This window comes from Hemitrygon akajei, chromosome 4, assembly GCF_048418815.1.
Source record: "Hemitrygon akajei chromosome 4, sHemAka1.3, whole genome shotgun sequence".
Classification (NCBI taxonomy): domain Eukaryota; kingdom Metazoa; phylum Chordata; class Chondrichthyes; order Myliobatiformes; family Dasyatidae; genus Hemitrygon; species Hemitrygon akajei.
The window spans coordinates 47,343,049-47,366,901 of NC_133127.1; the positions used below are offsets into that span (position 1 = coordinate 47,343,049).

Here is a 23,853-nt window from a genome sequence, read left to right on the forward strand (position 1 = left end):
CAATACCACCAAACGGGGTTTAATTCCCGCTGCTCTCTGTAAGAAGTATATATATTCTCCCAAGACCACGTGGATTTCCTCCAGGTGCTCAGGTTTCCTCCCACAGTTCAAAGATGTACCAGTTGGCAGGTTAATTGATCATTGTAAATTGTCCCATGATTAGGCCAGGGTTAAAATGGGAGTTGCTGGGCTATGCGGCTCGAATGGCCTATTCTGCACTGTGCCTCAATAAATAAATCAAATAACAATTAGTGAAATGGTAATAGTAAGAAATAAGTAAGGTGGGTATATATGGTTTTCCCCATGTGGAGATGGGATTACAACCTGGAGTTCACAGAGCCCTCGGTTAATGCCCCATGACATAAAAAAGGTCAGAACCCCTGGTCTAAAACAAGGGATACCTACCTCAAAATAAGACTCAACCATTCCGGATTGATATGAGAAGAAATTTCTTCACCCAGAGAGTGAATGTTTGCAATTCTCAATCTAATACACTAGTGAGTGATTGAGATGGGGATTGGTGGATTTGTTTTTAGATGTTAAGGGAATTGCTGAGTACGATGTTACCGCAGAAATGTAGAATTGAGTTATTGCTTAGTGGAACAAGTACAAAGGCTGCTATAACTTATGTTGGAAGTGTTATGAAGGACACTCTCAATTTATTACTGACAGCTTTATTGGTTGTTTTCAAATCCCTTCATGGTCTCGCCCCTCAATATATCTGTAATGCCCTCCAGTTCTATAATCCACTGACATATCCACACTTCTCTAACCCTGACCTTGATCAAGCCCAAATATAATCCTTCTGTCATATATCTGAAGTAAGAGTACTATTTTTACTGACATCCAATTAACCATGTAAGGACTTCTCAAGACTACTAAGTCCTGATTCTAGTTTGCATTTGATCGCTGCATGACTGATCTCCAATTCTGGTTTGCTTCTTTCTACTTTGGCTTGGGTGCTTAGAGCCATATGTTCATAAGAAGTGAAATTCAGAATTTCAGATGTGCATGATGCACTCATATAATTCTCATTTATTGCATGCAACAGGGAACTAATCTCTGCCTCTAGGCATTTAATACATTTCTGAGGGACCCTGGGGACATTGCTTAGTCATTTAGATGTTGGAGTATTGCCAGATGAATTGAAATTGATTTATTATTGTCACAGGCATTGAGATACAGTGAAAAGCTTATCTTGCATAGTGAGCAAATCGTTACACAGTGCATTGGGGTAGAATAAAATAAAACAATAACTATGCAGAATAAAGTGTAACAGCTACAGAGAAAGTGTAGTGTGTAAATAATAAACAGTAAGATCATAATGAGGTAGATTGTGAGGTCAAGAGTCTCTCTTATCATACTAGGAAACCAACTAATGGTCTTATAACAGACGGGTAGAAGCTGTCCTTGAGCCTGGTGGTATGTGCTTTCAGGCTCATAGATGAGGGGAAAGAGAGGATGTCTGAGGAAAGTGGGATCTTTGACTATGCTGCCTGCTTCATTGAGGCATCAAGAATTATAGAGCTTAGAGGGGAGGCCTTTGAGTGCTTAGAACGGAGGCTGGTTTCTGTGATGTACTGAGCTGTATTCACCAGATTCTTGTGGTCATGCTTGGAGCAGTTGGTATACTAGGCAGGGTGCTTTCTATGGTACATCAGTAAAAATTGGTAAGTTAGGAATGGGAATCATTGGTAAAGATGCTACTGAAAGTAGTGTAACTCAAGTTTTGCTAATGTTGATTAAAACTCATAATTTGGTGATTGATTCTGACCTAATCTCCCAGTCAGTCATTGCATCACTGCTTATGTATCAACACTTCCTATTGAGGTGTGCTTATGACTTTAAAAAACATACAGGTGCAGTATACTCTGCAGTAAATTTTGTGAGCTGCATAACTTCTTAAACAAGTTGGTTGAAAAGTTATCATTGATTAGCAGCATTTGAACCAGTTTAGAACATAGAACAAAGAAATCTACAGCACATTACAGGCCCTTCAGCCCACAATATAAGAAACTGCCTAGAATTTCTCTGCTGCTTAGCCCTCTACATTTCTGAGCTCATGTACCTGTCTATGTTGTGTAAGTTATGATATTTAATTGATTGCCAAATAACTATAAAATAAAATGGAGAGAGAAAGAATTATAGCTTTAAGGGAAAGTTTGTATTGCAGGAGTATTTTTAAAAAGTAACATCTGATGGGATAAGACTATAGTGGCATACAAAAGATTAGGCATCCCTGGTCAAAATTTCTGTTACTGTGAATAGCTAAGTGAGTAAAAGATTACCTGATTTCCAAAAGGCATCAAGTTAAAGATGACACATTTCTTTAATACTTTAAGCAAGATTACTTTTTTATTTCCATCTTTTACAATTTCAAAATAACAGAACAGGAAAAGGGCCCAAAGCAAAAGTTTGGGCACCCTGCATGGTCAGTACTTAGGCTACATCCACACTAGACTGGATAATTTTGAAAATGCCAGTTTCGTGTAAAAACGATAGGCGTCCACACTACGCGTTTTTAAAAATATCTCTGTCCACATTGAAACGGAGATTTCGGCAAATCTCCTCCTACTGCGCATGCACAGAACACATCTACCGAAAACAAGCGACATGTTTGGTGTCGAATCTCGCCGTGAAAGACGGTGCGTGTTTGTTCAGTTACAGATTAGAAAAACTTAAACGACGGGCAGCTGTTGGCTCTTGCGCAGGAAGATTTAAAAGTAAATAAAACAAATACTGAAGTGTATGGAGGCAACCAACAGGGAGTTCACAGACAGTATGACCCTGCTGACAACGAACATTGAAAAACTGACTAACTCTGTTGCATTAATAAAGCACCTTGTTAAATGTATAAAACATGTCTGCATCAGTATTATCTTGTATTTCCATACAATGTTACACTAGGCTGTTACACATCTATTGTCAGAGAAGTACTTGCATAAATAGGTAAACCACCTTCATACAAGCAGAGACAGAAGACAGGGCAAAGTGAGTATACTTATTTATTCAGTAAGTTATGGGTCAAAGTATTTGGTGAGTACATTTCTAACTCTTTTGGCTTCAGTCTCGTTGCCATCTGTTCTGAAATTGTTAGTTTGTGTTCAAGAAAAAAATGAAATGGCGAGCTGCCGTCTAACAGCGTTTTCAGATTTTTCCAGTTACCCCATCCACACTGCTCTGCCCGAGCGGCGTTTTCAAAAATACACACCCTGGAAAGCTTTTCTGAAAAGCTCCGGTTTCAGGGGATGAAAACGCCATTTTAGTGTGGACAGAGGGTAAAAACGAAGAGAAAAAGCTTCAGTTACGGATTTATCCGGTGTAGTGTGGACGTAGCCTCAGTAACAACCCCTTTGGCAAGTATCACAGCTTGTAAACGCTTTCTGTTGCCAGCTAAGAGTCTTTCAATTCTTGTTTGAGAGATCTGGCACATTCTTCCTTGTAAAAGGCTTCTAGTTCTGTGAGATTCTTGGGCCGTCTTGCATCCACTGCTCTTTTGAGGTCTATCCACAGATTTTCAATGATGTTTAGGTTGGGGGACTGTGAGGACCATGGCAAAACCTTCAGCTTGCACCTCTTGAGGTAGTCCATTGTGGTTTTGAGGTGTGTTTAGGATCGTTATCTTGTTGTAGAAGCCATCCTCTTTTCATCTTCAGCTTTTTTACAGACAGTGTGATGTTTGCTTCCAGAATTTGCTGGTATTTAATTGAATTCATTCTTCCCTCTACTAGTGAAATGTTCCCCGTGCCACTGGCCGCAACACAAGCCCAAAGCATGATCGATCCACCCCCGTGTTTAACAGTTGGAGAGATGTTCTTTTCATGAGATTCTGCACCCTTTTTTCTCCAAACATACCTTTGCTCATTGCAGCCAAAAAGTTCTATTTTAACTTCATCAGTCCACAAGACTTGTTTCCAAAATGCATCAGGCTTGTTTAGATGTTCCTTTGCAAACTTATGACACTGAATTTTGTGGTGAGGATTTTCTTCTGATGACTCTTCCACGAAGGTCATATTTGTGCAGGTGTCGCTGCACAGTAGAACAGTGCACCACCACTCCAGAGTCTGCTAAATCTTCCTGAAGGTCTTTTGCAGTCAAACGGGGGTTTTGATTTGCCTTTCTAGCATTTCTACGAACAGTTCTCTCGGAAAGTTTTCTTGGTCTTCCAGACCTCAACTTGACCTCCACCATTCTTGTTAACTGCCATTTTGTAATGACATTACGAACTGAGGAAATGGCTTCCTAACACTTTGCTATCTTCTTATAGCCTTCTCCTGCTTTGTGGGCATCACTTATTTTAATTTTTAGAGTGCTAGGCAGCTGCTTAGAGGAGCCCATGGCTGCTGGTGGTTGGGACAAGGTTTGAGGAGTCAGGGTATTTATAAAGCTTTGAAATTTGCATCACCTGGCCTTTCCTAACAATGACTGTGAACAAGCCAGAGCCCTAACAAGCTAATTAAGATCTGAGACCTTGGTAAAAGTTATCTCTTGGGGTGCCCAAACTTTTCCATGGTGCTCCTTTCCTGTTTTTCACTCTAAAATTGTACAAAACAAAAATAATACACTAATCTTACTTAAAATGTTGAAAAGAATGTTTCATCTTTAACGTTATGACTTTTGGAGATCAGTTCATCTTCTACTCACTTAACTATTCACAGTAACAGAAATTTTGACCAGGGGTGCCCAAACATTTGCATGCCACTGTATATACATCTCAAATTTTCAGGATGACAGGCATGGTTTGTCAGTAATTTTAATTGCTTAGAGTTTGACTTTCTTGGTATGTTCTGGATCTGAATATTTCCTGTGGCTTTAGTGGGTATCATGTTGGTTAGTGCAATTTGTTCCAAAGGTTTCCTCTGTGAGATTTCATTGTCATGCAGTCTCCAAAGACTCCAGGCAACTCAGATGGCAACTTCATAAGCATAACCATACTCAAGTGTAATGTCCCATTCCTTACATTTTACTGGATTATTGTTTCAGTTTTTTTTGGATTATTTTTGAATGTGTTTTAATGCTGAGTTTCAGTGTTTTAAACACTGTATTTTCCAGTTCACACATGCTTTCTAATTCTTCAGTCTAGTTGGTTAATTAAGTGCATTTGGAGGAGACTACAGCCGAACCTGTGCATTAATAACAATGCACGATGGCTGCTTATAGTTACTGCAGAGTCTGACTCGTTAGTGCTTTCTTTATTTTTTTCTCCTCTCTTTTCCCTCTTGCACATGCTTCCATTCTCTCTTGTGCATGCTGTCTATCTCAGCCTTTATCACTTCCTCATTCTTTATTAGGTATTAACTAGTTTCTACTGCATGGGTTGAGCCTTATCAGATACTCCATCCACATTCTTGTTTAAAACCGACATAAGCAGTATGTTGTTACTGAAACTGAGCAAGGGAGCCTTACATTTATTATAAGACTGTTCACAATGAAAGATTTTTTAATGAAATTACAAATAATTTCAGTATGCTACATTGGTACATGGTGAAATTTGGTGTATATTATCTTGCAGGGTCATCTGATGGTGTTATTTAAAACATTAAGAGTAAATATAATGAAACATAGTCCTGGGTATGACTCTAAACTGAGACCAGTGATGAGGCTCTGATTGGGGACTTTCAGAGCTTTGGGGTAACTGGAGTTACCCCTTAGTCATTCATTGCTCCCAAGGCCGCTCTGACCCAGAACAGTAGCACCTGCAAGGGTTCCTGCTCAGGATATGAGCGAAAGCCAAAGGCAGGTCCAACAGGTTCAGTAACTGAACTTATGACAGAGAAGCCGGATGAGCTAGGACCTCAAATGACAACGGCTTATAATACAGGCGGATGAACATTTGGGAAAAGAAATGGCGACTTCTTTAGTTCACCCAACGGAAGACAATAGCAAATTACTATTGCTAGATACTAGGTTTCCTAGAATCTATTTGCTAAGAGAACCATGGTTAAACTCACAAAATGTATTGCACAACAACAGCATCAAGAGCATCTTCAAGACAATTCTGAGAATTGATCCACTTGACCCGAAACAGGAGTGTGTGGGCCATGGCAGTCAAAGCTGAAACTGGGCATGGCAACCGATGATTATGATGATGATAACGAACCAGTTTGATGGGGGAAATCAGGAAAGACACACTATCATTTAAATTGTGTTTTATGTCATCTCAGAATGCTTTAGAACAGTCATCTAAAGGAGTAGTCACCATTGAACTGTAGGAATAGATTTCTTCACAAGGATCTTGTAAATATTAAAGTGTTAATGAGCTGATCATCTGTTTGAGTAATATTAGACTAGATATAAAATTTGGTCATCTCACAGAGACTACCTCTGTTTTTTCAGGTGTGTGTGTTATTGGATATTTCTAGCTTACCTGGAGTATCAGCCAAGAGCCACATTTAATTTTATTTCCAAAACACACCTCCTTCAATCTAATAGTGTTCCTTAAGCACCGTAATGAAGGTTCAGTCTTAGTTTTGGTGTTGAATCCCCAGAGTGGGTTCTCAAATCCTCTGACTTGAGGAGCAAATATTTCCCACAGATCCATCCATGACCACTGCATAAAGATTTAAAATTAAACCATATCTCCAAAGCACTTTTTTCACACACAGGTTAATAGAAGTCTGGAATTCTCTCACCCAAAAGACTGTAGATTTCAGCTCAATTGGAATTTTCAAGACTGGGATAGATTTTAGTTTGTTAGGTTGGGATGTGAAGGGAAATATTAAAACTGCTGGTAAATAGAATCAGAATCAAGTTTATTATCACCGGCACGTAATGTGAAATTTGTTAACTTAGCAGCAGCAGATCAATGCAATACTTAATATAGAAGAGAAAAAAAATAATAAATAAGTAAATCAATTACAGCATATGTACATTCAATAGATTTTTTAAAACGTGCAAAAAACAGAAATACTGTATATTAAAAAAGTGAGATAGTGTCCAAGGGTCAAATGTCCATTTAGGAATCGAATGGCAGAGGGGAAGAAGCTGTTCCTGAATTGCTAAGTGTGTGCTTTCAAGCTTCTGCACCTCTTACCTGTTGGTAACAGTGAGAAAAGGACATGCCCTGGGTGCTGGAGGCCTTTAATAATGGACGCTGCCTTTCTGAGACACCGCTCCCTGAAGATGTCCTGGGTACTTTGTAGGCTAGTGCCCAAGATGGAGCTGACTAGATTTACAACCTTCTGCAGCTTCTTTCGGTCCTGTGCAGTTGCTTCCCCCATGCCAGACAGTGATGCAGCCTGTCAGAATACTCTCCATGGTACAACTATAGAAGTTTTTGAGTGTATTTGTTGTCATGCCAAATCTCTTCAAACTCCTAATGTAGCCACTATCTTGCCTTCTTTATAACTACATCGGTATGTTGGGACCAGATTAGATCCTCAGAGATCTAGACACCCGGGAACTTAAAACTGCTCACTCTCTCTACTTCTGATCCTTTTATGAGGATTGGTATGTGTTCCTTCGTCTTACCCTTCCTGAAGTCCACAATCAGATTATTCCCATTAGTCAAATCTTATTGAAAACATAGTGCATTCCAGGAATAGCACACTTAAAGTGAACATAGGCTTTTCTTCCCAAGGACAGGATATAATGCCAAATTCCATCAGAAGTGTGTCACTTTGCCAGGCGTATACAGGTCCTATTCAAGGAGGTGAAGATGAAAAAAAGCAGATGCCAGAAATCCGAAACAGAAAAACACTGGAATAACTCAGCAGGTAAGGCAACATTTGGGGGAACAGTCACCATTTTGGGCCTATAACCCTTTGCTGGAACTCAGACGAGGATCACAGACCCAAAGTGGTGGCTGTTTCTTTCCCCGCAGATGCTGCCTCTTTTCCCACAAATGCTGCCTGACCTGCTAAATTTCTCCAGCATTTCAGTTTCTATTCAAGAAAGTCATCATTTACCTTTTATGGATATGTCTGTATGAGTTTATTTCAATTTTATTTTGAGTTTGCATTGGTTATGGTCAGTAGTTGTACAACTTGGCATAGTTCCAAACCGAGTTTACAGCACTCTTCTCCATAAATTATCTACTTCTAGTTAACATCTAAAATGAAAATCTAGATAAGATTATGGTTTTAGTTTCCATTAGGGGGATAACTTGTGGGCACAGCTAAGCACACCACAAATCTGATCTTTCCTCCCTGGGCTCTGCTTGCTTTTCTCATTGCCATTGTAAAGCAGTCAACATAATCAAAGACCCACCCTCCCCAGATGTCCTCTCTTCTCCTTCCTTTTATTCAGGCAGAAGATACAAACGTCTGAAATCATGTAGCACCAGGCTCAAGGACACCTTCTATGTTGTTCTTACGACACTATTGGATGATCTCCTAGTAAAATAAGATAGAATCTTGACCTCATCATCTACCTTATTATGATCTTACCAGTACCTACACTTTACTTTCTCTGTAATTGTAACTCTGTAAAAATTAAAAAATAAACCATGATTCTCCCTCTTTTCACTAAAGAGCCGATAACTTAAAAAGATGAAGATAATGCTGCTTTGTTGGTTCCAGTGCTTTTCCTCTGCCAGATGGTTTGGCTTCATTTCTCCTTCAAATGGGGCACATTTGTTCAATCCATTCCCCAAAATGCATCACTGCTCCTTCTTATGGGACATTTTTCAATGTCACAAAAACTTTAGTAGTCCAGTATTACAGAGTGAGATTTCATTAACTGATAATGGTGAGTTTAATCCAGTTCTATTATATTTATTTTAATAGAAACATAGAAAACCTACAGCACAATACAGGCCCTTTGGCCCTCAAAGTTGTGCCGAACACATCCCTACTTTAGAAATTACTAGGGTTACCTATAGCCCTCTGTTTTACTAAGCTCCATGTACCTATCTAAAAGCCTCTTAAAAGATCCTATCGTATCCGCCTCCACCACCATTGCCAGCAGCCCATTCCACGCACTCACCACTCTCCAATTAAAAAACTTACCCCTAACATCTCCTCTGTGCTCTCCTCTCCCAGCACCTTAAACCTGTGTCCTCTTGTGGCAACCATTCCATCCCTGGGAAAAAGCCTCTGACTATCCACACGATCAATGCCGTTCATCATCTTATACAACTCTATCAGGTCACCTCTCATCGTCTGTCGCTCCAAGGAGAAAAGGCCAAGTTCCCTCTACCTATTTTCATAAGGCATGCTCCCCAATCCAGGCAACAACCTTGTAAATCTCCTCTGCACCCTTTCTATGGCTTCCACATCCTTCCTGTAGTGAGGCGACCAGAACTGAGCACAGTACTCCGTGGGTCTGACCAGGGTCCCATATAGCTGCAACATTACCTCTCGGCTCCTAAATTCAATTCCACAATTAATAAAGGCCAATACACCATATGCCTTCTTAACCACAGAGTCAACCTGCGCAGCTGCTTTGTGAGTGCTATGGATTCGGACCCCAAGATCCCTCTGATCTTCCACACTGCCAAGAGTCTTACCATTAATACTATATTCTGTCATCATAATTAACCTATCAAAATGAACCACTTCACACTTATCTGAATTGAAATCCATCTGCCACTTCTCAGCCCAGTTTTGCATCCTATCAATGTCCTGCTGTAACCTCTGACAGCCCTCCACACTATCCACAACACCTCCAACCTTTGTGTCATCAGCAAACTTATGAACCCATCCCTCCACTTATGAACTCATCCAGGTCATTTATAAAAATCACGAAGAGTAGGTGTCCCAGAACAGATCCCTGAGGCACTCCACTGGTCACCGACCTCTAAATGACTGTATGACCCGTCTACAAACACTCTTTGCCTTCTGTGGGCAAGCCAGTTCTGGATCCACAAAGCAATGTCCCCTTGGATCCCATGCCTGCTTATTTTCTCAATAAATCTTGCATGGGGTACCTTATCAAATGCCTTGCTGAAATCCATATACACTACATCTTCTGCTCTTCCTGCATCAATGTGTTTAGTCACATCCTCAAAAAATTCAATCAGACTCGCAAGGCATGACCTGCCTTTTACAAAGATTACTCCTAATCATATTATACCTCTCCAAATGTTCATAAATCCTGCCTCTCAGGATCTTCTCCATCAACATACCAACCACTGAGGTAACACTCACTGGTCTATAATTTCCTGGGCTATCTCTACTCCCTTTCTTGAATAAAGGAACAATATCCTCAACCCTCCAATCCTCCGGAACCTCTCCCATCCCCATTGATGATGAAAAGATCATTGCCAGAGGCTCAGAAATCTCCTCCCTCACCTCCCACAGTAGCCTAAGGTCCGTTCCTGGTGAATTATCCAACTTGTTGCTTTCCAAAGGCTCCAGCACATCCTCTTTCTTAATATCTACATGCTCAAGCTTTTCCTTCCACTGCAAGTCATCACTACAGTCACTAAGATCCTTTTCCATAGTGAATACTAAGGTAAAGTATTCATTAAGTGCCTCTGCTATTTCCTCCGGTTCCATACATACTTTCCCACTGTCACACTTGATAGGTCCTATTAGGTTCTATTCTTTCACACCTTATCCTCTTGCTCTTCACATACTTGTAGAATGCCTTGGGGTTTTCCTTAATTCTGCCCATTAATGCCTTCTCACGGTCCCTTCTGGCTCTCCTAATTTCTTTCTTAAGCTCCTTCCTGTTAGCCTTATAATCTTCTAGATCTCTAACATTACCTAGCTCTCTGAACCTTTTCTAAGCTTTTCTCTTCTTCTTGACTAGATTTATTACAGCCTTTGTACACCACTGTTCCTGTACCCTATCATAACTTCCCTGTCTCATTGGAACGTACTTATACAGAGCTCTAGACATTCTTAAGCTCCTTCCTGCTAGCCTTATAATCTTCGAGACTCCTATCATTACCTAACTTTTTTTAACCTTTCGTAAGCTCTTCTTTTCTTCTTGACTAGATTTACAACAGCCTTTGTACACCATGGATCTTGTACCTTACCATCCTTTCCATGTCTCATTGGAATGTACCTGCTCAGAATCCCATGCAAGTATCCCCTGAATATTTGCCACATTTCTTCTGTACATTTCCCTGGGAACATCTGTTTCCATCTTAATCCTCAAATTTCCTGCCTGATAGCCTCATAATACCCCTTACTCCAATTAAACGCTTTTCTAACTTGTCTGTTCCTATCTCTCTCCAACGCTATTGTGAAGGAGATAGAATTATGATCACTATCCCCAAAATGCTCTCCCACTGAGAGATCTGATACCTGACCAGGTTCAGCTCCCAATACCAAATCAAGTACAGTCTCTCCTCTTGTAGGCTTATCTACATACTGTGTCAAGAAACCTTCCTGAACACACCCAACGAACTCCACCCCATCTAAACCCCTCACTCTAGGGAGATTCCAAATGATATTTGGGAAATTAAAATCTCCCATCACGACAACTCTGTTATTATTACACCTTTCCAGGATCTGTTTCCCTATCTGCTCCCTGATATCCCTGTTTCTATTAGGCAGCCTATAAAAAACACCCAGTAGAGTTATTGACCCCTTCCTGTTCCTAACCTCCACCCACAGAGACTCCGTGGCATCCACCTTTTCTGCAGCCGTGACACTATCTCTGATCAACAGTGCCACACTCCCACCTCTTTTGCCTCCCTCCGTCCTTTCTGAAACATCGAAAATCGAACACTTGAAGTAACCAATCCTGTCCCTGAGCCATCCAAGTCTCTGTAGTAGCCACCACATCGTATCTCCAAGTGCTGATCCTTGCTCTAAGCTCATCCACTTTGTTCACAACACTCCTTGTGTTAAAATAGACACGTCTCAAACCTTCGGTCTGAGCGCATCCTTTCTCTATCACCTGCCTATCCTCCCTCTCACACTGTCTATAAGATTTCTCTATTTGTGAGCTAACCTCCTCTTCCCCAGTCTCTTCAGTTTGATTCCCATCCCCCAACAATTCTAGTTTAAACTCTTCCCAGTAGCCTTAGCAAACCTCCCCGCCAGGATTTTGGACCCCTGGGATTCAAGTGCAACCCATCCTTATTGTACAGGTCACACCTGCCCCAAAAGAGGTCCCAATGATCCAGAAATCTGAATCCCTGCCCCCTGCTCCAATCCCTCAGCCACGCATTTATCCTCCACCTCATTCTATTCCTATTCTTGCTGTTGCGTGGCACAGGCAGTAATCCCAAGATTACTACCTTTGGGGTCCTGTTTCTCAACTTCCTTCCTAATTCCCTGTAGTCTTTTTCCAGGACCTTTTCCCTTTTCCTACCTATGTCATTGGTACCAAAATGTACCACAACCTCTTGTTGTTCTCCCTCCCACCGCAGAATATTGTGGACACAATCTGAAACATCCCAGCCCCTTGCACCTGGGAGGCAAACTACCATCTGAGTTTCTTTCCTGCATCCAGTTAGGGGACCTGTCTGACCCCTAACTATAGAGTTCCCTATCACTACTGCCTTCCTCTTCCTTTCCCTACCTTTCTGAGCCACAGGGCCAGACTCTGTGCCAGAGGCTTGGCCACTGCTGCTTCCCCCAGGTAGGCTGTCCCCCCAACAGTACTCAAACAGGAGTACTTATTGTCGAGAGGTACAGCCACAGGGGTACTCTTGCCCTTCCCTCTCCTGACTGTGACCCACCTGTCTATCTCCTGTGGCCCTGGTGTGACCACCTGCCTATAACTCCTCTCTATCACCTCCTCCCTCTCCCTCCCTGACCAGGTGAAGGTCTTCGAGCTGCATCTCCAGTTCCCTAACGCGGTCCCTCAGGAGCTGCAGCTCGACACACCTGGTGCAGATATGGCCGTCTGAGAGGCTGGGAGACTCCAGGACCTCCCACATCTGACACCGAGCATAGAAAACTGGCCCAACACACATACTTCCTACCTCGCCTCGTCCCATTACTGCCTAAGCCCGTTGAGCCAAAGCCCTACCACACTGCTGCCTCTCACTCTGCCGCCCGTTCTGACGCTGCCTGCTGGATATGGCGGCCTTCTTTTTGAACCTTTCGCGCTCTACTGGCTAATGAAAAACTAGCTTAGGTGAATGCCCTGTGGTAATGCTGGGAAGCCAGAATGGTATTCCAATGTGCTACTCAGGAATTGGTACACTGTTGGAGGAGTTGAGTTTCAAATGTTACACCATTGCCCTCTCCCATGGACTTAAAAATCACCCATGAGACATTCCTAGGAAGATCAGTAGCCTCCCAGTGTGTGAAAAATATCTACTTCCTGAAACAGAATAATTGATCTATTTATTTTGCTGTTTGGCTTTCTATATATGCCCCAGCAATGACTGCTTTTTCACTAGTGCTTCAGTTGATGTGAAGTGTTTTGGGACGTATTGAGGACATTATCTTGACAGGGTTATTGATAATTTTGTCATGTTGTTGTTGAGCGCTGGTGAGTTGTCATTGACTCATGGCGGCCCTATGGATCTCGGTTTTCATGGCAAGATACGGAAGTAGATTGCCAAGCCTTTCTATTGCACAGATACTACTGCTGCCTAGGTTGGGACACAGCCAGATTCGAACTCAGAACTCTCCACCTTGAAGTCCAGTGCTGATAGCACTATGCGTCATACCTATAGAGTCATACCCTATGGAAGTTAGGACCTCTGCCCTAACTTGGCTACACCAACCAAGATGTCTGTCCAGGCTAGTCCGATTTCATTGCATTTGATCCATAACCCTCTAAACATGTTCTATCCATGTACCTGTCCAAAATGTCTTTTAAACATAATTGTACTTATTCACAATTGTAATTGTGAATGCACTTCACTTAAAGCGTTTTAGTTCATACTTATTCTTTTTCTTATTATGGAGACCTTATGACTACCATGAGCATGTGTAACCAGTATTTAAATTGCCAGAGAAGAAGTGCAAGTCTCTCTCTTCTAAGTTGAAGTTTGGTGTTCTGAACTGGGAATTTTCTGTGGAACTGGTTTCATTGGTTAATATTATCAGAAGGTCACATTACAAAGCAGCTCTGGTGCTGAAAATTTGGACCCGAAATCCAAAAGCCTCTTTTTGCATTTTAAAAACTTGTTTCAAGTCTTTTGTTGATGATCAGCTCGGGCTCATTTTGAGATGATTCGGATTCTGATTGGTTTATTTTCATACCCAACAGGGTGCAACGAAATTCCTTGCTGATGTGAAGCTCACAGAGTGAACAGTGTACATGGTTATAACAAATACAACAAGTACAAAACAGCAGAATGGTACAATTGTCCAGACTGAGATAGTACAAACTGAAATGCTGAAGGGATAACAGTGGAAGAGGTAGGATTAAGGGGTTGGCAGCACCACCAGGAAGAGAGTGTGAAAGAGGTGATTGGTTCTGGGATCTGACATCAGTGGGGAAGAGTCTTCAAGCTCCTGGAAGGTAAAAGGGAGAAGGGGGTGGTCACGATGCATGTATCTCTGCACATTTTCTATTTCTTTTTCTCTCTGCTGGTTGCCTCAGTGCTACCTGTTTCCTTGCGCATGTGACCATTGAGCCTCAATGATTAGAAATCAGAGCATTGAGTATAGGAGTTGGGATGTAATGTTAAAATTGTACAAGGCATTGGTGAGGCCAAATTTGGAGGATTGTGTACAGTTCTGGTCACCGAATTATAGGAAAGATGTCAACAAATTAGAGAGAGTACAGAGGAGATTTACTAGAATGTTACCTGGGTTTCAGCACCTAAGTTACAGAGAAAGGTTGAACAAGTTAGGTCTTTATTCTCTGGAGCGTAGAAGGCTGAGGGGGGACTTGATAGAGGTATTTAAAATTATGAGGGGGATAGATAGAGTTGACGTGGATAGGCTTTTTCCATTGAGAGTAGGGGAGATTCAAACAAGAGGACATGAGTTTAAAGTTAAGGGGCAAAAGTTTAGGGGTAACATGAAGGGGAACTTCTTCACTCAGAGAGTGGTAGCTGTGTGGAACGAGCTTCCAGTAGAAGTGGTAGAGGCAGGTTTGATATTGTCATTTTAAAAAAAAATTTGGATAGGTATATGGACAGGCAAGGAATGGAGGGTTATGGGCTGAGTGCAGGTCAGTGGGACTAGGTGAGAGTAAGTGTTTGGGACGGACTAGAAGGGCCGAGATGGCCCGCTTCCGTGCTGTAATTGTTATATGGTTATATAGTTATATTAGTGTTGGCAGGTTATTAGAGAAACTCTGTATCCAGTCCTTACTCATTTTACTAAATCGTACAATGGTTAGGGACAGCCCCAGTTACCAACAGCACAACTGGTGCAGTTGGTAAAGCTGCCGCCTCACAGATTCAGGGACATGGGGTCCATAATCCAGTGCTCTCTGTGTGGAGTTTGCATGTTTCCATGTGACAGCGTGGATTTACTCTGTTTCCTATAGTTTCCTTCCTCATCCCAAGGGATGTGCAGGTTGGTAGGTTAAGAAGGTCACTGTAAATTGTCCCTAGTGTGTTGAGGAATTAATGGAAATGTGGGGAATATAATGGTATTCATACAAAAGAATACTTGATAGTCAGCATAGACTCATTGGTCTAAAGGACCTGTTTCTATGCTGTATGAGTCTATGGATATTGGCACTAATTTATTGCATAGTATCATAAAAATGTTTTTTTGTGAAAGCCAAATATTCTTTACTGAGCATCTTGCCATTTGCCACATTGGTGTTTCCTTATTGGTATCTAGTTGAATGGTGTTTCCACTGCATTGAACTGTTTAGATGTTGGCCACTGTATACCTAATACCATGGTCTTCACGTGCTGCTAGTGTATTCTGTTAGTCTTTGGGAAGTGCTCTGTGGCACTGTTTCCAGCACCAGTCACTTGCATTTCATTCTGACCTCTAACATTGTGGTGTGGAGTTCACATCTTCTCACTGTGACTGTACTGAGTGTTTTGGCTTCCTCCCAAATCCAAAAGACACATTGGTTGGTAGGTTAATCAGTTAGGAGGGCAGTGGGAGAATCATGGGTTTGGGTTGTTAATAGACATAAAAGAAGGATGGATAGATCAGGGAAAATGAGTGGAAGTATGATATTGATGCATTTGTTCCTAGAGCTAACATGCATTCAGTGGCAAATTGCCACCTTTGTCGTCAGTTAATATGGAAATAGATCCCTCTGAGATTAGGATGTTTGTAATCGATGTGGTTAATTTTGCAGGAAGTTACAGCAAGAGCTCCCTATAAGGTTCAGTACATTGCCATTAATCCTGTGTATCATCAAGCATGTACATGATACTAAGTAATAAATTAATTCCAATGGTCAGACTCAGGCCACAGAGAAAGAATACTGTAATAAAAAAAGAAATAAAGTAAAATGAAAATTTAAATGTTTCCATTTGATCATTAACTGTCACCTGTGACATGGTATGTAGCATGAATTGGAAGTTTCCGTATTCATACACCATTCCAAAATACTATGTTGTGATTCCATTGAGGTGGTGCTGTAGTGTTAAAAGTGTTGTTTATGCTCTCCCAGGTGGATATAAAGGATGCTATTGGCACTGTTTACAAAATCAGATAACGTATCCTTGAAGTCCTGGAAAATAATTACACCTTAATCAGCATCATTAAATGCGATTATCTAGTCATTTTCACACTGCCATTTATGTGGCCTTGCTGTGTGCAGATTGCTGTTATCTTTCCTACATTATGATATCTACACCAGAAATATATAATGCTATAAATTAACTTGTGAGTTATGTGCTTGTGAAAAGAGTTGTCTTAACGTATGTCTTTTATATGCCTTTGAACTACTGACAGTAACTTTAGAGAACAAAATCTCACCATCAACGAAACCAATAGAGAGAGAAGCAAAATTCAATTTTCTGAGTGGCCAAGAGATGACATCTTTGCATGGCATTCCTAAACATTATCTACTCAGGCATGCTCCGTGCTGAGTGGCTGTAATATTGAAAGGTAACAGTATCTCCAGAGTTCATTGATTAGCCCTTAAATTAAGCTGGTTTATGAAAATGGATACGCGAGAACCTGCAGATGCAGGAATGTGCAGCGATGCTAGAGGAAAGGTAGAACATTACTGTGTTGTGAAGTTCTGTGTTCTTTGTACTATGAAATCGTTGGGTCCGGCAGCGTAAATGGAGGGAAGAAGATAATCAATGCTTCAGGTTGAGTCTATCTAGTCCACGTGAAGGGTTTCATTTGAACTTCTACTGTTCATTTCCCTCCATCAGTACTGCCTGACCCGCTGGGTTCCTCCAGCATCGTATGCATTCTGGGGTTTGAGAATACTGAAGCAGCTGAGTCATCTGAAGTTTTCACTAATTTGTTCCAACAACATTCTGGAAAGCTCGGATCCTTCGGGGGGGTCAAATTTTAACACACTGAATGCAAAATCAAAGAACATCCAATGTGTAAAAATGATATAAGCCTTTCCAGGTCAAATTAATAAAGACCTCAGTTACATGTGTGTTTACCAAATTAGCCACAGCTTTGAAGTTCTGAATCAATATTGATATACTCAGATGAGTCAACTGAAAATATCACCATACTCGTATTTAATCTCATCAAACTTGTAAAGTACATTTTGGTCACTGGCAGTGCCTGCAGTGTATGTTTCAATGATGCAGAACCTAGAAGCATGTTTAAAACAGAAAAAGTACAACTATGTGGTTATTTTGAAAAAAATTTGGTTCACTCATAGTGGGAAATGTACAGTGCTTTGGTGTAATACAGTATTAGAACACTCAGATGGAAGTTAGATCTTGTGAAGGGGTTTGAAAGCCAGATATATGTGATGTCATTGCACTTGTTAACCTGAGCAGCTCCTTTCTTGGTTTAGGCTCCAGGGTTTTTATTTAGCGTTACTGACAGCAAAGTTATGAATAGCAATTGCCCGAAATAGAGCAAAATTTGGAAGAATACATAGCTGTTTTCTGGTTTCATCTTGCCACAATGTTGTGGGGAGAGTAATGGGAACTAATTTCTTCTCTCTTTGTTTGGAGAGGGGGTGGTGGACTGTGTGAATGGGGGTTTTTAAACGTGCAGGGAGTGTGACAGCAAGGGTCATGCTTGAGTTCCTTTCTAAGGAGCCAGCCAACCTGGAGACGTCCGGATTCCAGTCTCTTCGCTCCAGTGAATGCACAGAAGGTTTCCAATGACCTGTGCATGCACAACAATTACAGCTTGGGGTGTGTTGGCCTGACAGGAGTTTGAGTGAACTACATTCTTTCCCAAAACCTTGATAAGTCCCATTCACCAATTCCTGACACAAACCTAGACAGATGGAGATGCACTCCATGTGCCAGAGCTGGTTTGATTTTCCCTTAATCAATGTGATTTGTCAAGAAAGACGTGCAGAGTGGAAACAGGCCCTTTGGCCCATAGAGGCTGTGCAACCATGAAGCACCTTAATCTTACACAAATCCTGTCTTATTTACTAACTCTTCCATACTTTCCCTACACACTCTTGGTATAAATTATAGTGTATTCCCAGATCCCTCTCCGTGTTCTGCCATTCACCATGTAAGTCCTGTCCAGGTTTGTCCTCCCAAAGTGCAACACTTCCTGGCATCATTTAATAATTGTTTGCATTATTTCCATATTACAGCAGTAACTACACATACAAAGCACCTTTGTGAAACACCTTTCATGTCCTATAAAGGACATGTAAGGTGTTAAACAAGGTGCATGGTTGATTATATTGAATAACATGGATCAAATTAGGGTTTTAATGTTTCTTAACCTCAACAAGAGGGGGAGGTTTAATGACTTGTGGCATAGTAATATAAGCAAATACACCTTACAGCACACAAAATGCTGGAGGAACTCAGCAGGCCAGGCACCATTTTGGCCTAAAACGTCAATGGTACTTTTTTCCGTAGATGCTGCCTGGCCTCCAGAGTTCCTCCAGCATTTTGTGTGTGTTGCTCGGATTTCCAGCATCTGCAGATTTTTTGTCATTTCAAATAAACCTTACCTGCACTTTAAGCCAGGTTGCAAAGGTAATTTAGCAATACGTTGCATGGAACAGTGCAAGACATAACATCATAGTATAGTACAGAACACAGTCTTCTAATCTAGTTATAAGATGATGCAAACTATAATGAAGGCTGCTAAAGGTTAATCATTTATACTTATTACTCTTACAACATGATTGGAAAATACTTTGCTGGTTATGGCACTTTAGAAATGGCTGCCAATTTTCTTTGTTTTAAGGAGCTTTGAATGTTTGTCATATAGTCCTAAGGAAATATTTCCAATGTTACCCCAGTTAATGCTTGCATCTTAAAGACCTGCATGCTTGAGAGAAAAAGTTGTAAAGCTGAATCTGACGTTGACCAAAAAATAGGGAAGGAGTAGACTGAAGTAACCTTGTGCACCACAAGCTTGCAATATGAGGTCTTTTCTTAGAAGGTTAAGGAGGTTTGATATGTCACCAAACATTTCAGCAAATTTCTACAATTTACTGTGCGTGGTGGGGTGGAGGCACGTCCCTACCAATGGAGGTGTAAGGTGCTCCTTCCCTCCATTAGCCTGCAGGTCACTCTTGGGCAGGGTGGAGTACCTGCTTAGCCCCCCAATCAGGGTCACGTAAAGCCACGGAAGCAGGTGGTGGATGGTCGTACGGGCAGCTGGTGTACATCACAAGTCAAGTTTATGTGACCACTGACTCCAGGCAGGCAATCTCTGAAGAGTATTGATAACGGCTGGGATGACCTGTCTTGAAAAGACACTGCTCAGAAGAAGGCAATGGCAAACTACTTCCGTAGAAAAATTTGCCAAGAACAGTCATGGTCATGGAAAGACCATGATCACCCATGTTGTATGATGTGGCACATAACGAATGAACAATGTACTGATGGAAGCTTTCTGACTAAATGCATCATGGTCTGGTGCAGCATTTCAGATGTGCAGGAATGTAATAAGCTGCAGAGAGTAATGGACTAGAGTAGTAGTGGACACCGGCACATCCCTCTCCACATTCAGTAGTATCTATATGAAGCACTGCCTCAAGTTGGTAACATCCAACATCAAAGCTCCCCTCCATCCAGGCCATACCATCTTCTCGCAACCATCATCAGGTAGGAGGTACAGAGCTTGAAGTCCCACACCACCAGATTCAAGGACAGCTCCTTCCCTTCAACCATTCAGTTCTTGAATCAACCCTCATTATTACCCCATAGTGGCACCATGAACACCTGCATCACTTTGCACTAAAATGAGCTTATTTTTGTTCTAATTCTGTATAGTTTATGTTTAACTTGTGTTTTCATTTGAATGTTCTTTCACTGGTGCTATGTGCCAGTTATGCTGCTGCCGGCAAGCTTTCACTGCACCTGTGCTTACATGTACTTGTGCACATGATAATAAACTCAATTTTGACTCATTGATAGATGTGGAAATCTTGGTGAGACCAATGTTTATTGTATGCAATATCCCCACATTCCCCGTACTCTGTAGGGATGTCTTTGTTGACTTGCCTGTACTTCCTTCCAACCCCCAGGCCTCATCTTGTATGAAGAGCCAGTAGTGCTGTTCACTCTGTTGACCCACGACTGTGCTGCAACACACAGCTCGAACCACATTCACCAATGACACGACCGTGGTAGGTCTCATCAGCAAGAACGACGAGTCAGCATACAGGGAGGAGGTGCAGTGGCTAACGGACTGGTGCAGAGCCAACGACCTGTCTCTGAATGTGAACAAAACAAAAGAGATGGTTGTTGACTTCAGGAGGGCACGGAGCGACCACTCCCCGCTGAACATCGACGGCTCCTTGGTAGAGATCGTTAAGAACACCAAATTTCTTGGTGTTCACCTGGCAGAGAATCTCACCTGGTCCCTCAACACCAGCTCCATAGCAAAGAAAGCCCAGCAGCGTCTCTACTTTTTGCGAAGGCTGAGGGAAGTCCATCTCCCACGCCCCCCAATCCTCATCACATTCTACAGGGGTTGTACTGAGAGCATCCTGAGCAGCTGCATCACTGCCTGGTTCGGAAATTGCATGACCCTGCAGCGGATAGTGAGGTCAGCTGAGAAGATCATCGGGGTCCCTCTTTCTGCCATCATGGACATTTACACTACACACTGCATCCGCAAAGCAAAACAGCATTTTGAAGGACCCCACGCACCCCTCATACAAACTCTTCTCCTTCTTGCCATCTGGGAAAAGGCACCAAAGCATTTGGGCTCTCACGACCAGACTATGTAACAGTTTCTTCCCCCAAGCTATCAGACTCCTCAATATCCAGAGCCTGGACTGCCCTATTGTCTTGTTTATTATTTATTGTAATGCCTGCACTGTTTTGTGCACTTTATGCAGTCCTGGGTAGGTCTGTAATCTAGTGTAGTTTTTTTGTTTTTTCACCTAGTTCAGTCTAGTTTTTGTACCGTGTCATGTAACACCATGGTCCTGAAAAACATTGTCTCATTTTTACTATGTACTGTACATGGCAGTTATGGTCGAAATGACAATAAAAGTGACTTGACTTGCTATACTATTTACTTTTTAACTTGTGTCATAAATGTACCTTTTTATTTGTTAATTAATTTGTGGTAATACAACTTTTTGTGTTGAATGTATGACTGTGTTGTACACCTTGCTCCAGAGAAATGTTGCTCCATTTGGCAGTACACATATGTATGACTGAATGACAATAGGCTGAACTTGAACTTGAATTTGAAGACTGATGAGAGTGCAAATAACTTCCAGCCATACACTCAGTGGCTCCTTTATTAGGTAATTCCTGTACCTGATCAAGTGGCCATGGAGTGTATGTACATGGTCTTCAGCTGTTGTAGCCCATCCATTACAAAGTTCAATGAGCTCAGCATTCAGAGATACTCTTCTGCACACCACTGTTACACATGGTTATCTGAGTTCCTGTCGCCTTCCTGTCAGCTTGAACCAGTCTGGTCATCCTCCTCTGACATACCTCATTAGCAAGGCAGAGCTACCACTCACTGGATGTTTCTTTTCTTTTCTGCATCTTTCTCTGTAATTTATAGAGGCTGTTATGCATGAAAATTCCATTTCTGAGATACTCAAACCAAATTTTTTGACACCAACAATCATTCCACAGTCAAGGTCACTTTGATCACATTTCTTAATTAAAATTATTTGGCCCATCAAGTCTGCTCCGCCATTTCATCATGGCTGATCCATTTTCCTCCTCATTTCCATTTTAAATGGATATCCCTCTATACTGAAGTGCTGTCCTTTGGTCCCCAACATAGGAAACAACTTCTCCGCATCCTTAATAATGGACTCCGCCATCTTCCCGACCACCAAAGTCAGACTAACTGGCCTTGTAATTTTCCTTCTTCTTCCTCTCTCCCTTCTTGAAGAGTAGAGTGACATTTGCAATTTTCCAGTCCTCTGGAACCATGTCAGAATCCACTGATTCTTGAAAGATCATTACAAATGCCTCCACAATCTCTTCAGCCACCTCCTTCAGAACATTGGGGCTGTACACCATCTAGTCCAGGTGTCTTATCTAACTTCAGACCTTTCAATTTTTCAAGTACCTTCTCCCCAGTAATGGCAACTTCACCCTCTTTTCCGCCCGACACTCTCGAACTTCCAGCATATTGGTAGTGTCTTCCACAGTAAAGACTGATGCAAAATACTTATATTCATTTCATCCACGGTCTCCCTACCCCCATTACTACTTATCCAGAATCATTTTCCAGCAGTCCGATTTCCACTCTCGACATTGGCTGGTTAGATATTTGCATTAACAAGTAGGTGTACAGGTGTTCTGAATAAATTGACCACTTAGTGTAATTTCAGCTGCAGTGACAGCATTTAGATTAGAAGTGATGTGGTTGTACTGGAGGGCTTGCAGGGGAGATTCTCCAGGATTTTGTCTGGAATGGTGTGCTTCAGTTAGTGGGGATTGGATAGGCTGGGTTTGTTTCCTTTACAGCTGAGGAGATTGAAGGGTGACTTGATAGAGGTGCAGGAGATTATGAGAGGAATGGATAAACATTCCCCATTGTAGAAATGTTTAAAAGTAGAGGGCTTGTGTTGCAGTAAGTGATAGGGGGAATTGAGAAAGATTTTGTTGGCCCAGCGAGCTGTTGGAATTTAGAAGGTTCTTCCTGAGGGGCTGTTGGAAACAGACTCTCACAACATTTAACAAATATTTAAATGAGTATTATGGCTTACCAAGCCACAGAAGGCTCCAGACCAAATGCTGATCAAAGGTGTGTTCACTTTACTAGAGTAACAGCCGGAGCTTGGACTATTGATCTAGAGGCATAAGGTCAAATTCCGACAAGGTAGCTGGTGAAGTTAAACTCAGATAATTGAACTAAATCTGGCTGCATTTGAGGGCAGCAGAGTGGTGCAACTAGTGAAGCCACTGTCTCACAACACCAGGGTTCAGATTAGTGTCGGTGTGGAGTTTGTGCATCCTCACAGTGACCATGTGAGTTTCCTTGTGTTGTTGTGGTTTCCTTTCAAATTCCCCCCAAAAAATGTGCGGGATGTTAGATTAATTTACCACTGTAAACTGCCTCGATTTGTTACTGAGTGGTAGAATTTAGCTGATGTTGAGGTGAATGTGGAGATAATAAAATAGGAATACTGAGGCTGCTGACTATCATCATGGACTCTCTGGGCCAAAGGCCCTTTTTCCTTGCTGTGTGACATGAAAAAGGATTAATATAGATGGGTGCTTGATGGTTGGCATCCCATGGAGGGCCAAAGGGCCTACTTCTGCGCTGTATGACGCTGATTCTTCTTTGATAAATAATGTGGAAATAATTATTCAAGAGTAATATGTCAGTTTGAAACATATTTCTTTGTAACTACTAGTAATTCTTCTGTTTTTATGACTATAGCATTAGTTGAATTGCTGTGAAAACTATGGCACCGATTTCCTTCTAAGAGGAACATCAAATCTGGTAGAAAAAATGTAGAATATTTGGAAGGGAAAGGTAAATCAACTATCTTCCATTTGTTTTCCAG

At 41.6% G+C, this 23,853-nt stretch overlaps 1 protein-coding gene across 3 annotated transcripts in view; it reads left to right on the forward strand.

The window, feature by feature from the left end:
- The window catches only part of sgms2a (sphingomyelin synthase 2a), a 101,159-nt gene that overhangs the window by 25,737 nt on the left and 51,569 nt on the right, over window positions 1–23,853 (forward strand). The gene's annotated exons all lie outside the window — the stretch shown is intronic.